The sequence below is a fragment of the Salmo salar genome, chromosome ssa06 (genome assembly GCF_905237065.1).
Source record: "Salmo salar chromosome ssa06, Ssal_v3.1, whole genome shotgun sequence".
In the NCBI taxonomy this organism is placed as follows: domain Eukaryota; kingdom Metazoa; phylum Chordata; class Actinopteri; order Salmoniformes; family Salmonidae; genus Salmo; species Salmo salar.
In genome coordinates, this window is record NC_059447.1 from 36,002,359 (window position 1) to 36,015,740 (window position 13,382).

General features: G+C 42.3%; 1 protein-coding gene and 1 long non-coding RNA gene across 4 annotated transcripts in view; both read right to left on the reverse strand.

The window, feature by feature from the left end:
* The window catches only part of LOC106607174 (myocardin-related transcription factor A), a 48,141-nt gene extending 44,913 nt beyond the window's left edge, over positions 1-3,228 (reverse strand). The window contains exon 1 of one of the 3 annotated variants that reach the window (XM_014203833.2): positions 3,017-3,228. The gene's annotated coding sequence lies outside the window, so the exon portion shown is untranslated. Of the gene's footprint in view, positions 1-2,674; positions 2,737-3,016 lie in introns of those variants that run through there. The other 2 variants (XM_014203837.2, XM_045720460.1) reach the window with 2 other exon arrangements.
* A 5,732-nt stretch (positions 3,229-8,960) lies between these two features.
* Positions 8,961-11,602, reverse strand: LOC106607225 (uncharacterized). The gene is made up of 3 exons (XR_006770226.1): positions 11,468-11,602; positions 10,631-11,033; positions 8,961-10,409 (listed from the first exon to the last, which is right to left on the reverse strand). It is a non-coding gene; the product is annotated as an uncharacterized lncRNA (long non-coding RNA).
* Between the last annotated feature and the right edge of the window lie 1,780 nt (positions 11,603-13,382).

Below are 13,382 nucleotides of genomic sequence, written 5' to 3' on the forward strand. Positions count from 1 at the left end.
GGGAAAGAACTATTTGACCCCTCTGCAAAACATGACTTAGTACTTGGTGGCAAAACCCTTGTTGGCAATCACAGAGGTCAGATGTTTCTTGTAGTTGGCCACCAGGTTTGCACACATCTCAGGAGGGATTTTGTCCCACTCCTCTTTGCAGATCTTCTGCAAGTCATTAAGGTTTTGAGGCTGACGTTTGGCAACTCGAACCTTCAGCTCCCTCCACAGATTTTCTATGGGATTAAGGTCTGGAGACTGGCTAGGCCACTCCAGGACCTTAATGTGCTTCTTTTTGAGCCACTTGGCCATGTGTTTTGGGTCATTGTCATGCTGGAATACCGATCCATGAACCATTTTCAATGCCCTGGCTGAGGGAAGGAGGTTCTCACCCAAAATGTGACAGTACATGGCCCCGTCCATCGTCCCTTTGATGCGGTGAAGTTGTCCTGTCCCCTTAGCAGAAAAACACCCCCAAAGCATAATGTTTCCACCTCCATGTTTGACGGTGGGGATGGTGTTCTTGGAGTCATAGGCAGCATTCCTCCTCCGCCAAAAACAGCGAGTTGAGTTGATGTCAAAGAGCTCCATTTTGGTCTCATCTGACCACAACACTTTCACCCAGATGTCCTCTGAATCATTCAGATGTTCATTGGCAAACTTCAGACGGGCATGTATATGTGCTTTCTTGAGCAGGTGGACCTTGCGGGCGCTGCAGGATTTCAGTCCTTCACGGCGTAGTGTGTTACCAATTGTTTTCTTGGTGACTATGGTCCCAGCTGCCTTGAGATCATTGACAAGATCCTCCCGTGTAGTTCTGGGCTGATTCCTCACCGTTCTCATGATCATTGCAACTCTACGAGGTGAGATCTTGCATGGAGCCTCAGGCCGAGGGAGATTGACAGTTCTTTTGTGTTTCTTCCATTTGTGAATAATCGCACCAACTGTTGTCACCTTCTCACCAAGCTGCTTGGCGATGGTCTTGTAGCCCATTCCAGCCTTGTGTAGGTCTACAATCTTGTACCTGACATCCTTGGAGAGCTCTTTGGTCTTGGCCATGGTGGAGAGTTTGGAATCTGATTGATTGATTGCTTCTGTGTACAGGTGTCTTTTATACAGGTAACAAGCTGAGATTAGGAGCACTCCCTTTAAGAGGGTGCTCCTAATCTCAGCTCGTTACCTGTATAAAAAGACACCTGGGAGCCAGAATTCTTTCTGATTGAGAGGGGGTCAAATACTTATTTCCCTCATTAAAATGCAAATCAATATATAACATTTTTGACATGTGTTTTTCTGGATTTTTTGTTTGTTGTTATTCTGTCTCTCACTGTTGAAATAAACCTACCATTAAAATTATAGACTGATCATTTCTTTGTCAGTGGGCAAACGTACAACATCAGCAGGGGATCAAATACTTTTTTCCCCTCACTGTAAGTATAATACAGCATTTAGATAATCAACCTGTTCATAGGCACTGACAATAGAAAAAGTAGGCCAAGTGCAGAGGATCAGCCTGAATAGGGTTATCTGTGAGCCAAATAAATATGAACCACTTATGTCATGGCAGGCAAATCAAATCTAGAGATATGACGCAAGGATAGGTTTATATTTTTTGCCAAACCGAAACAAATCTAAGCCTTGAGAAGGATAAAACAGGCAGGATGGAATCCACAACACTAGCCCGCTCCACTTTTTACAGGCAGTATTAATGCTAATTTATAAACTGGGTGGTTCGAGCCCTGAATGCTGACTGGCTGACAGCCGTGGTATATCAGACCGTATACCAGGGGTATGACAAAACATGTATTTTTACTGCTTTAATTACATTGGTTTATAATAGCAATAAGGCACCTCAGGGTTTTGTGGTACATGGCCAATAAACCACGGCTAAGTGCTGTGTCCAGGCACTCTGCAATGTGTCGTGCATAAGAACAGCCCTTAGCTGTGGTATATTGGTCATATACCACCCCCGTGTCTTATTACTTAACTAACCCAGTTCAGTTGAGGGTGAAATTGCATTCTGCAATTCTTGCATCTGCAGGAATCCCTCTTTTAAACTTCTATTTTTAAGATAGGACATGCGGGAGGCGGCAGCGCTCCAGTACAGTAGGTGGCGTTAATGCACAATAACGTTGGATGCTCGCCTCCGTCCTCCCAAAGAAGGGGCTGGGGCGACAACAGTAATAATACCGGTTAACAGTGTAAACATAAACAGTGCGTTAAAAAACGTTTTGCAGGCCATCTAATAATTTGTCCCGGTAAAAATGTATTGAACGTGCATTTCACATTATGGTAGCCTACCCTTTTGGCTTTACATTGGAGATTTTCACTTTTTTTCATGGTTCTAGGTCAATGTAAGTATTTTGAACATGAACCGAGCCAATGAGCCGGCTCTTTTACATGAACCGAGCCAATGAGCCTGCTCAATGTCCATCACTACTCGACACCACGCAGACTATGTGATTAGCTAGAACGAGCTGTGCGGCCACATACAAGTTCAATCAGACATTCACGCTTGCCATAGAGTTGAAATATTTATACTTAGCTACACATCTACCTCTACTGCACCTGCTGTCTCGACCTCAAATGGTCGACTATGAAAAACCAACTCACCTTCACTTGTTGCATCCTCTATAACCACTGTGATTATTTGACCGTGCTGGTCATATAGCTATGAAAATCTTACCTAGCAAGTCACGTTAGCAGCGGTGAGTGTTTAGGCTACAATTGTGATTGACAACTAGATAGATAGGGAGTTAGCCGTCAAACCACACACTAATGTTAGCTATCTAACCATTATGGTAATTGTGCTGTAACTATTACGTAATACGCTCGCTAGATGCTAGCTACATAGACTCATGGCTCGTGCCAGTGGAGCAGCCATACACCAGATTTTAGCCCCGCGTAGCCAGATGTGAGTGCACTGTTGCTAAACTGGCTAATTTACCTAATCACTAGCCAGCTCCCTAGTCTGATTGCGATTATCTGATGGCTAACCTAGTTGCTAACATTTAGCGGTTTAACTCACCTAGCAAGAGAAACACGCTACTGGTGGTATGGAACCGAGACTGCAAGCATTCGAGTGGTGACGGCAGAAAAGTTATGGTCGACATGTTCGTCGCATTTCCATTGGTCTTCAATCAAATCGATACTTTACTGACCGTTGTTAAAGCTAGCTAGCTAATAACATTCCCTCACAAACTGCTCACTCAAACGAATGTCAAACCAGCAAGAATAACAATCCTTCAGAATAAGAGTTCTGTCCTGTAGTCTTTAAGTGTAAATGATTAAATAAGGAAAACAATTATGGACAATATCTTAATAATCGGTATATCTTACAGCAGTTAAATACAATTAATTACATTATATATTTGTTTGTATTCAATTGTTTTGCCCAAATGATAAAACAAAATTGTGCTTGTACTTCTATGAACTATTTCGAATGTGTGTCAAAATAAAAGTCCTATAGATATCACACATCCCATTCCAAGCCCACAATATCAATTGCCTCTATACCAACATCAGTACAGAATTAGTGTCGAAAGCAGTTAAAATACCCCTTTAATCCCGATGTCTTCCGCTCAAGCAAAGATAATACAGCTCTAACCAATGATTCTCACTTTAATGGCCAGATGTTTGGGGAAAACATATTTAGTAACTGTTCGAACCTGCACTTGATCTACTTCCATTATTAGGATGACACCTTTGGTGTTTGGCACCACAGTAAAAATACTATTCACATTTTTAACACAAACCAGCCTCACATAAATACACCATACACTGATTCTATTGATTTTCTGGACATCGCTGTTTTCCTTTTTTCCCACTAGATAAAGACAATCTTCAAAACCAAAGTAACCTTAAATCAACACAGACACTGGGAAAGTATGGCCTCTCTTCGACTCGTCCAGAGACACTTTTGAGGAGATGGGAAACTCCATTGGAATCGGATTAACGCCCATTGTGTGCGTAATCCACGTGTCGTCAGTGGGAAGCGCTGTGCATTCGGGGACAAGGAAAGCTCTTCTTCAAGGAGTGAATCGGAGTCAATTGGGAGCTAGCCCAGATGCCTATGTGGAGTTGTCCTACTAAGTACTAAGCTAACATATGGAATTGTTTTAAGATGGTCATTCCACGGATCATTTAGCTATTTGATTTGGAATTTTTGGAATTTTAGTATAAAACAAATAAAAAACACAATTTGACAAAAAATAGAATTTGGACTACTACTATAACCTAACACATTGAATAACACGTTCATAAATGGCACAAAAAAAGTCATAAAATGTATCATAAGGAACAAGGCTTTAAAGTGTCTGTCCTATATCTAGGAGATACTGTATAAGAAAGCTCAGGAGATATGTTTTTTTGGAGACATTTAACCCCTTATTTTTGTTGCCACAAAACTACTTCCATACTTCCATTTGTTTGTATGTGTAACCTTCAAACAAGTCCCGTGACACTTGTATGTGTGGTAGAGCAAAACAGAGAACACCATCATGTTTGTGAGAGACTCCCCTTTCCATAGAGTGTAGGATGTCTCAGGGTCTGACAAACACTGCTGTAGCTCATCCACCTTCCAATGCAGATGTGGAAGGCCGACATGCAGTGAGGGAAAAAAGTATTTGATCCCCTGCTGATTTTGTACGTTTGCCCACTGACAAAGAAATGATCAGTCTATAATTTAGATGGTAGGTTTATTTCAACAGTGAGAGACAGAATAACAACCAAAAAATCCAGAAAAACATGTCAAAAATGTTATATATTGATTTGCATTTTAATGAGGGAAATAAGTATGTCAGGGACAAGATTGTAGACCTACACAAGGCTGGAATGGGCTACAAGACCATCGCCAAGCAGCTTGGTGAGAAGGTGACAACAGTTGGTGGAATTATTTGCAAATGGAAGAAACACAAAAGAACTGTCAATCTCCCTCGGCCTGGGGCTCCATGCAAGACCTCACCTTGTGGAGTTGCAATGATCATGAGAACGGTGAGGAATCAGCCCAGAACTACACGGGAAGATCTTGTCAATGATCTCAAGGCAGCTGGGACCATAGTCACCAAGAAAACAATTGGTAACACACTGCGCCGTGAAGGACTGAAATCCTGCAGCGCCCGCAAGGTCCCCCCTGCTCAAGAAAGCACATATACATGCCCGTCTGAAGTTTGCCAGTGAACATCTGAATGATTCAGAGGACAACTGGGTGAAAGTGTTGTGGTCAGATGAGACCAAAATGGAGCTCTATGGCATCAACTCAACTCGCTGTGTTTGGAGGAGGAGGAATGCTGCCTATGACCCCAAGAACACCATCTCCACCATCAAACATGGAGGTGGAAACATTATGCTTTGGGGGTGTTTTTCTGCTAAGGGGACAGGACAACTTCACCGCATCAAAGGGACGATGGACGGGGCCATGTACCGTCAAATCTTGGGTGAGAACCTCCTTCCCTCAGCCAGGGCATTGAAAATGGATCCTGGACTGATATTCCAGCATGACAATGACCCAAAACACATGGCCAAGGCAACAAATGAGTGGCTCAAGAAGAAGCACATTAAGGTCCTGGAGTGGCTTAGCCAGTCTCCAGACCTTAATCCCATAGAAAATCTGTGGAGGGAGCTGAAGGTTCGAGTTGCCAAACGTCAGCCTCGAAACCTTAATGATTTGGAGAAGATCTGCAAAGAGGAGTGGGACAAAATCCCTCCTGAGATGTGTGCAAACCTGGTGGCCAACTACAAGAAATGTCTGACCTCTGTGATTGCCAACAAAGGTTTTGCCACCAAGTACTAAGTCATGTTTTGCAGAGGGGTCAAATACTTATTTCCCTCACTAAAATACAAATCATTTTATAACATTTTTGACATGTGTTTTTCTGGATTGTTTTGTTGTTATTCTGTCTCTCACTGTTCAAATAAACCTACCATTAAAATTATAGACTGATCATTTCTTTGTCAGTGGGCAAACGTACAAAATCAGCAGGGGATCAAATACTTTTTTCCCTTCACTGTAGGTGGATGCAGTGATATCTGTATTTTAAACTGGCAGATTTTTATGTGGATTTTTTATGTTGTTACTTAGATTAACGCATTGGTTAACTACTGGGGGGCAAGGAGACCCCCAGCTCCGCTAAAACCATTGATAACCATGTGCCATTTAAGGGATTGTTAAATAAATGTTATATAACTATTTGCTATGTAGTTAGCTAAGCAAACATGTCATTTAACTTGCATCATTAGAGATGAGGCTTTTGGAAAGAGCTTGACACTGGCAAGTCCTCGTCCTGGTAAAGTTAGTCGAACTACTGTCATCACTTACTTATAGGCAAGCAAATCAAACAATATTTGGATATAGCCATCTACTGTAATTTATCCTCTTAAGGATTAGCCCTTTTTTCAATTTTCGCCTAAAATGACATACTCAAATCTAACTGCCTATTGCTCAGGCCCTGATCAAGGATATGCATATTCTTGGTACCATTTGAAAGGAAAGACTTAAGTTTATGGAAATGTGAAAGGAATGTAGGATAACAACACACAATAGATCTGGTAAAAGATAATACAAAGAAAAAAAAACAGACATATCATTGGTTAGACTTAGAACCAAATTCAGTCTGGTCCATTTGCAGTTCCTCTGACAGATTCATATTTCTGCAAGACAAAATGGTCCCACATTAAACTAAATACAACTTATAAAGGCTTCATAAGCACTACATAAAGACTTAACAAATCATCTATAAGCATATGTCATACTCTATAAATTGTGTATAAACATGTCACATTTGGAAATTTACCCTACAGTGGAAATGGCTATGTCACACTGAATACACAATTTATAGAGTATGACATAGTTAGATTATTTGTGAAACCTTTATGTATGCTCAGTGGTGTAAAGTACTTAAGTAGTTTTTTGGGGTATCTGTACTTCACTATTCATATTTTTGACAACCTTTACTTCACTACTTCACCTACTGCCTATCGTCTGGCAGACTCACTTGGTGTGCCCCTGGCTATCCATACATTTCTAAAAGAAAATGGTGCTGTCTGCTTTGCTTAATATAAGGAATTTGAAATATATACTTTTACTTCTACACTGAAGTATATTTTAGCAATTACATTTACTTTTGATACTTAAGTATATTTAAAACCAAATACTTCCAGACTTTTACTCAAGTAGTATTTTACTGGGTGACTTTCACTTTTACTTGAGTAGATTTCTATTAAGGTATCTATACTTTTACTCAAGTATGAGAATTCGGTACTTTTTCCACCACTGTGTATGCTCTACTTTGTACATTTGCAACTGACAAAATCATCTCAAATGGTGGATTTGGCGCCACTATCTGTCAACAGTTTCCACAAAATGTCATTTAAATAGTTTCATGCAACGTGTGTCAGAATTAGGGAAACCAGAAATGCCCTTCTGGCTAATCTTCCATTACCAAGAATGACAAAGACAACATTACTAATAAATGTAAAAAAATAGGAAAACCCATTAGAAAGCTTAAAGAAATTGTTCACCAAAATTACATATTGGTTTCCTTACCCTTTAAGTAGTCTATGGACAAGGTACGACAACAGTCCATGCTTTGGTTTAACTGGCCACTGATTCAAATGCTAACTTTTAGTATTTGTGGCACAAATCCAATGCAAGTCAATGGTTCCTATATTAGCATTTTCACACTTTGTCAAAATCATCCTATAGTATCTGAAAATGTATTGTGGAACTCAAGTTACTTAAAGATTATTTGGGTTGTGGACCAGGATGTGGACATGAAGCTAAGGTTATGATTTGGTTTAGGGATGTGGATACGAATCTAGGGTTAGGGTTGAGGCTAGGTTAAGTTTGAACTGGGGTGTTGAAGGTATGAAGCTAAGGAAATCCTCTGGGTTGATTATGAAGACTTTAATGTCATAAAATCCCATACCATTTTCTCTTGGCTAAATTAGAGGTTTCTTCGGAGACAATGGCATCTGGTTTCTGTTGTGCAATATGAGCTAATGGAATTTAATTATGTAACTTATACCTTCGTCTGTCCTAAGTTTTTAAGTAAAGGATGAGAGCTAGTTTGTATTAAAACACCCTACGTCAATCTCATAGATCTGTTCGGACTGGGTTCTGACAACTAAAAAATTGTAATACACACACCTGTAGACGGTTATTATGCCATTGTGTCATATCATTGTTATCTGGTTCATCTGATAATAGCTTTGGTCACATGGGTGGCTGGCCCATATCTCCATTGCTGAATTGCTTCTCCTTATCCAGATCCATTTATAAGGCTGCTGAGCAGAAACAGCATCAGTACTGATACAGGTTCAATTTCTGGACATTATCCTCCTCTTAGATAAGGTCTGCCCAGGGGATTTGAGCTGGGTGGCTGTCTGTTTTCTACCCGTGGCAGTCTGTTTCCTCCTCTGGTTTTTAATCAGAGCCGTAATCTGCTGATGTTACTCTGAAGGCCAGGCTCATAAGCCACATTCTCCCTGTGACCTGGATTCAAGCCTTTTAAAACCCTGCAGCAATTTGTTTCTGGCCAAAGACCGGTGTCAGAATATGAAATCCTCTATCAGAGTCTAATGCAAAACAAACACTTCCTAAAATTAAGTACTTCATCTGTGCTCTCCATTTCAATATCACCAAACCCACAGGAATATGATGCGGTTGTGGCCGAGGTCCAGCTTCTCCAGGCTGGAGGCCAAACCCACAAGCAAAACGTATGTTACCAAATGCACATTTTCATCTAAAAGGGGAGAACATTTTGTCACATCATGGCAGACCTAGATAGATTGAAACCGGCTTTAATCTGTGTGTGAGCTGGAATAGTGGTGATTAATTGGGGAATAATTTGACATTGACTAAAGCAGATGATCATCTAAGGGAGTGTTTAGCTTTAGTGCAGTGCATGGAATAGGGAAAGTGGAGACCTCTATACTCAAATCAGGCAAAGATTTAATCCAGGAACATCACAAGGTAGAGTAAAAATAAAGAATCATACTTTATTACGATCTGTATACAATAAATTCCCTATCAAACATATCCATGTGTTAGAAGATAATCATTCATGAGACAAAAATAACTACTGTACTTTGAGTATAGGCCTACATTTGAAACATGACACCCAAGTTCTCAACAGTGTGCAGAAATGGAATAGACAGTATTTTTCTGTTGAACATTTTCTCTTCAAACACTGTACTGGTGTTTTAAGAAAGAAATTAACAGGATAAATTGGAAGCAGTCAAACATTTCAGGTAGGTCTTAAATGATACACCGAAAAATAATGATGTCCATTCCTCAAGTTCCACAAGTCAGAGACTTCTAGATATATCATACAAAACTGCTCATACTCTAAAATATTGTTTCTCAGACTCTTGGAACCAGAATGGGGCATGCATTATGACCATGATGAAGTAGAAGAGAGAATGAGTGCCTCCAACAAGTTCAACTGAATGTTAAGGAGCAGTCTGAGCCTGAGGTGTGTTATGAACCCTCACAGTCAGTTTGCTGCAGATGGGAAATGGCCCCTTTCTTTTTTTCTTCTTCAAACATAAAATGACCAGGGAGCATGGTGTAAAATGTGATCCTAGATCGGTGAGGGAAAATGCATCTATCGAACGGATTACACACTCACTCAGTGTCCCTCCCCCATGACAGTCACCTCTCCTGGGTCTGCGACTCAGCATCCCAGCTCTTGCCGCCATGTTGGTTCTTTTTGCGGGTGTGTTCGGCCATGACCACAGCTGCCAACACGGTCACCAGTACCATCAAGGTGATGACCAGCACGGTGGCCGTCTCTGCCATGCACAACTGCCTGTCCACCCATGCCAGCGAGGCGCCCGCCAGCTGCAGAGGCTCGCGGCACGTCACGTTGTGGTAGTCGTCAACGTGAAGGTGCGCACACTCAGCAGCTTGCTGAAGACCCGGTGCAGGTCGCAGACGCAGTTCCATGGGTTGCCAGCTAGCTGCAGGTGGGTGCCGGCCGTGTGGAGGCTCAGAAAGGTCTTGAACTTAAGGTGCTGCAGCTGGTTTCCCTCCAGGCCCAGCAGGGTGAGGCTGTGCAGGGGAGCCAGAGCCTCCGTGTCGATGTGAGTGATGTTGTTCTGGCCCAGCTGCAGGGCCTCCAGGACGGGCAGCATGGACAGGGAACCATGGCGTACAGCTCCCAGCTGGTTGGCATGGAGGTAGAGATGGCGCAGGCAAGACAGGCCCCGGAAGGCTCCTGGCTGCAGGAAGGTGATGTGGTTGTGGCTGAGGTCCAGCTTCTCCAGGTGCTCCAGGCTGGAGACTTCTAGCCACTCAAGGGTGTTGTGGTCCAGCCGGAGCTCCCGGACCGAGGACAGACTGTGGGAAAGTCCAACGGCAGCCGGCGCAGCTTGTTACGGCTCATGTCCAGCTTCTCCAGAAAGGAGAGGGAGTAGAAGGCCTGGGAGAGGAGGGTACAATCAATTATGAACATGATTACTTTTTCATCAGCATCAAACCCTCATATCCAGCATCAAATCCTTATGCTAAACTATGCCACTAATGTTTTCTAATGCATAGGCTATCGCAGTGTTTCTTAATCCATTACTAGTGCTGGGCTAGACCAAAAATGTACTCAGTAGGTCCCCCATGAGTATATGACATGGGTTTCGCATGTGTTACCTCGGGCTGCAGCAGCTGGATTCCACTGTCAGACAGGACCCGCAGTCACCAAGGCAAAGGCACGGCTCCGCACTTCCATCAGCAAGTTGCTACCCAGGTCCAGCAGCCAGGTGCCATGGGACAGGCCGTGGGGCACTTGGAGGAACCCGCACGTTCGGCAGTCCACCAAATCCGAGTGTTCGTAGCAGAGGCAGTGGTGAGGGCACTCTTTTGAACCTAACACTGAAGACAGCGCCAGCAGCAGCAGGGCAGGAAATAACATATTACTTGCAAAAATGAGCACCTAAAGTGCTTTATCACGACAAGGCTTGAGGACGTTTGGAGTGGAGTATCAGAATCCAGATATCTGGACAACAACCCTAAGCACACAGCCAAGACAACGCAGCAGTGGCTTCAGGACAATCTGCAAAATAAGGCAAACGACCATTAGACTTATGGTTTGGAGATACAGTATCAAACGCTGTCGCTGAGTAGTGAGTATTCGGTACGATAGAGGAACATGTACATTTAATAGCTCTGTAAGCTGTAGGCTTTTAATAGCTTGAACTAGTCGACATCTCTAAAAGACAAGATGGAAAACTCAGAAGCCGTTACTGTACACAATACCAGCAGTGAGCCGGTTGCGCGTAATGTTTTACGCATAGCCTACTTTAGCGGTTAAGTTATACGAGCTGTGGGTATTGTTGGTAATTGCATTAAGACACAATTACGTTTTTAAATACGTTAGTGTAAATATAAAAGGTAACTTTTTTTAAACCGACAAAACAGCAAGCCTATTCAACTAACGATAACAGCAACAATAAATAACTCGTAATTACATTTTAAACAATACTTTACCTACAATCTTTATATCCAATCAACAATGAGAAGCGCTGGTGCCGCATCAGTAAACTAACTCCAGCGTCCTCATCACGCTCCCTCCCGCTTTTTCCGTAGAGATCGAATCCACAAATCATCCGCCCTACAGATGTTCCCATCTAATAATGGAGTTTTTGTTTTAGTACTCCTTAGTAGCGCCCCCCCCCCCCTTTATTTCACCTCAATTTATCCAGTGTCGCCCTATTAGCCAGAGTAGAATAAACATCCCAGTTACCAATTGAAGTCCCCTCGTTTTTCTAATATGAAAAACTGACGATGGAACATCTGCCCTGCAATGCCCCAATTTTAATATTATACAATTTGTAGTTTTCGTGAATTTCTTCTGAACAAATGTAATTGCGTCTTATGAATCACATTTACGCAGAGGTTACATGGTGCATCCATCAACCTGTGTCCAATAGTTATATACAGTGAATTCGGAAAGTATTCAGACCACTCCACATTTTACGTTACAGCCTTATTCTAAAATGGATTAATATATCTTCAATCTACACCCAATACTCCACAATGACAAAAGAAAGACGTTTTTGCAAATGTATTAAAAATAAAAAACAAAAATACCTTTATTTACATAAGTATAAAGACCCTTTGCTATGAGACTCGAAATGGAACTCCAGTGCATCCTGTTCCCATTGATCATCCTTGAGATGTTTCTACAACTTGATTGGAATCCACCTGTGGTAAATTCAATTGATTGGACATGATTTGGAAAGGCACATCTGTCTATATAATGTCCCACAGTTGACAGTGCATGTCAGATCAAATACCTAGCCATGAGGTCGAAGGAATTGTCTGTAGAGCTCCAAGACAGCATTGTATCGAGGCACAGATCTGGGTAAGTGTACCAGAAAATGTCTGCAGCATTGAAGGTCCAAAAGAACAGTGGCCTCCATTCTTAAAGAAGTTTGGAACCACCAAGTCTTCCTAAAGCTGGCCGCCCGGCCAAACTGAGCAATCGGGGGATTAGGGCCTTGGTCAGGGAGGTAACCAAATACCCGGTGGGCACTCTGACAGAGTTCCTCTGTGGAGATGGGAGAAACTTCCAGAAGGACAACAAATCAGGCCTTTATGGTGGAGCGGCCAGACGGAAGCCTCAGTAAAAGGCACATGACAGCCCGTTTGGAGATTGCCGAAAGGCACCTAAAGATTCTCTGGACTGATGAAACTAAGACTGAACTCTTTCCCTGAATGCCAAGCTTCACATCTGGAGGAATCCTAGCACCATCCCTACGGTGAAGCATGGTGGTGGCAGCATCATGCAGTGGGGATGTTTTTCAGCAGGACTTAAACCCAATCGAACATCTCTGGAGACCTGAAAGTAGCTGTGCAGCGACACTCCACATCCAACCTGACAGCCCTTGAGAGGATCTGCAGAGAAGAATGAGAGGAACTCCCCAAATACAGGTGTACCAAGCTTGTAGCGTCATACCCACGAAGACTCGAGGCTGGAATTGCTGCCAAAGGTGCTTCAAAAAAGTACCGAGTAAAGGATCTGAATACTTATGTAAATGTATATATTTTTTTTAAATATATACACATATACAGTTTGCAAACATACCAATATTCCAAACTTGCCACACCACAGCATTTTCTTCATTTAAAGGCATCCATTGAAACAATATTCTTCTCAACAAGTTTAACATCATGCCACCAGTTGCTACACCATCTGAGAGTTAGACCACAAATTAATAGATGGACAATTCTTTGCACCTGGAGGGGTTCTAGAAGGTGATAAAGGGGAAACTTGCTGTGAATAATAGATTCATACACCGTCCTGCTGACCAAGGCATGTGTAGGGTACGGTTTCAGATCTGTTTCGCCTCTATACATGGAGTCCTGGAAAAAGGAAAACTATTCTCAGCCTGAATTAATG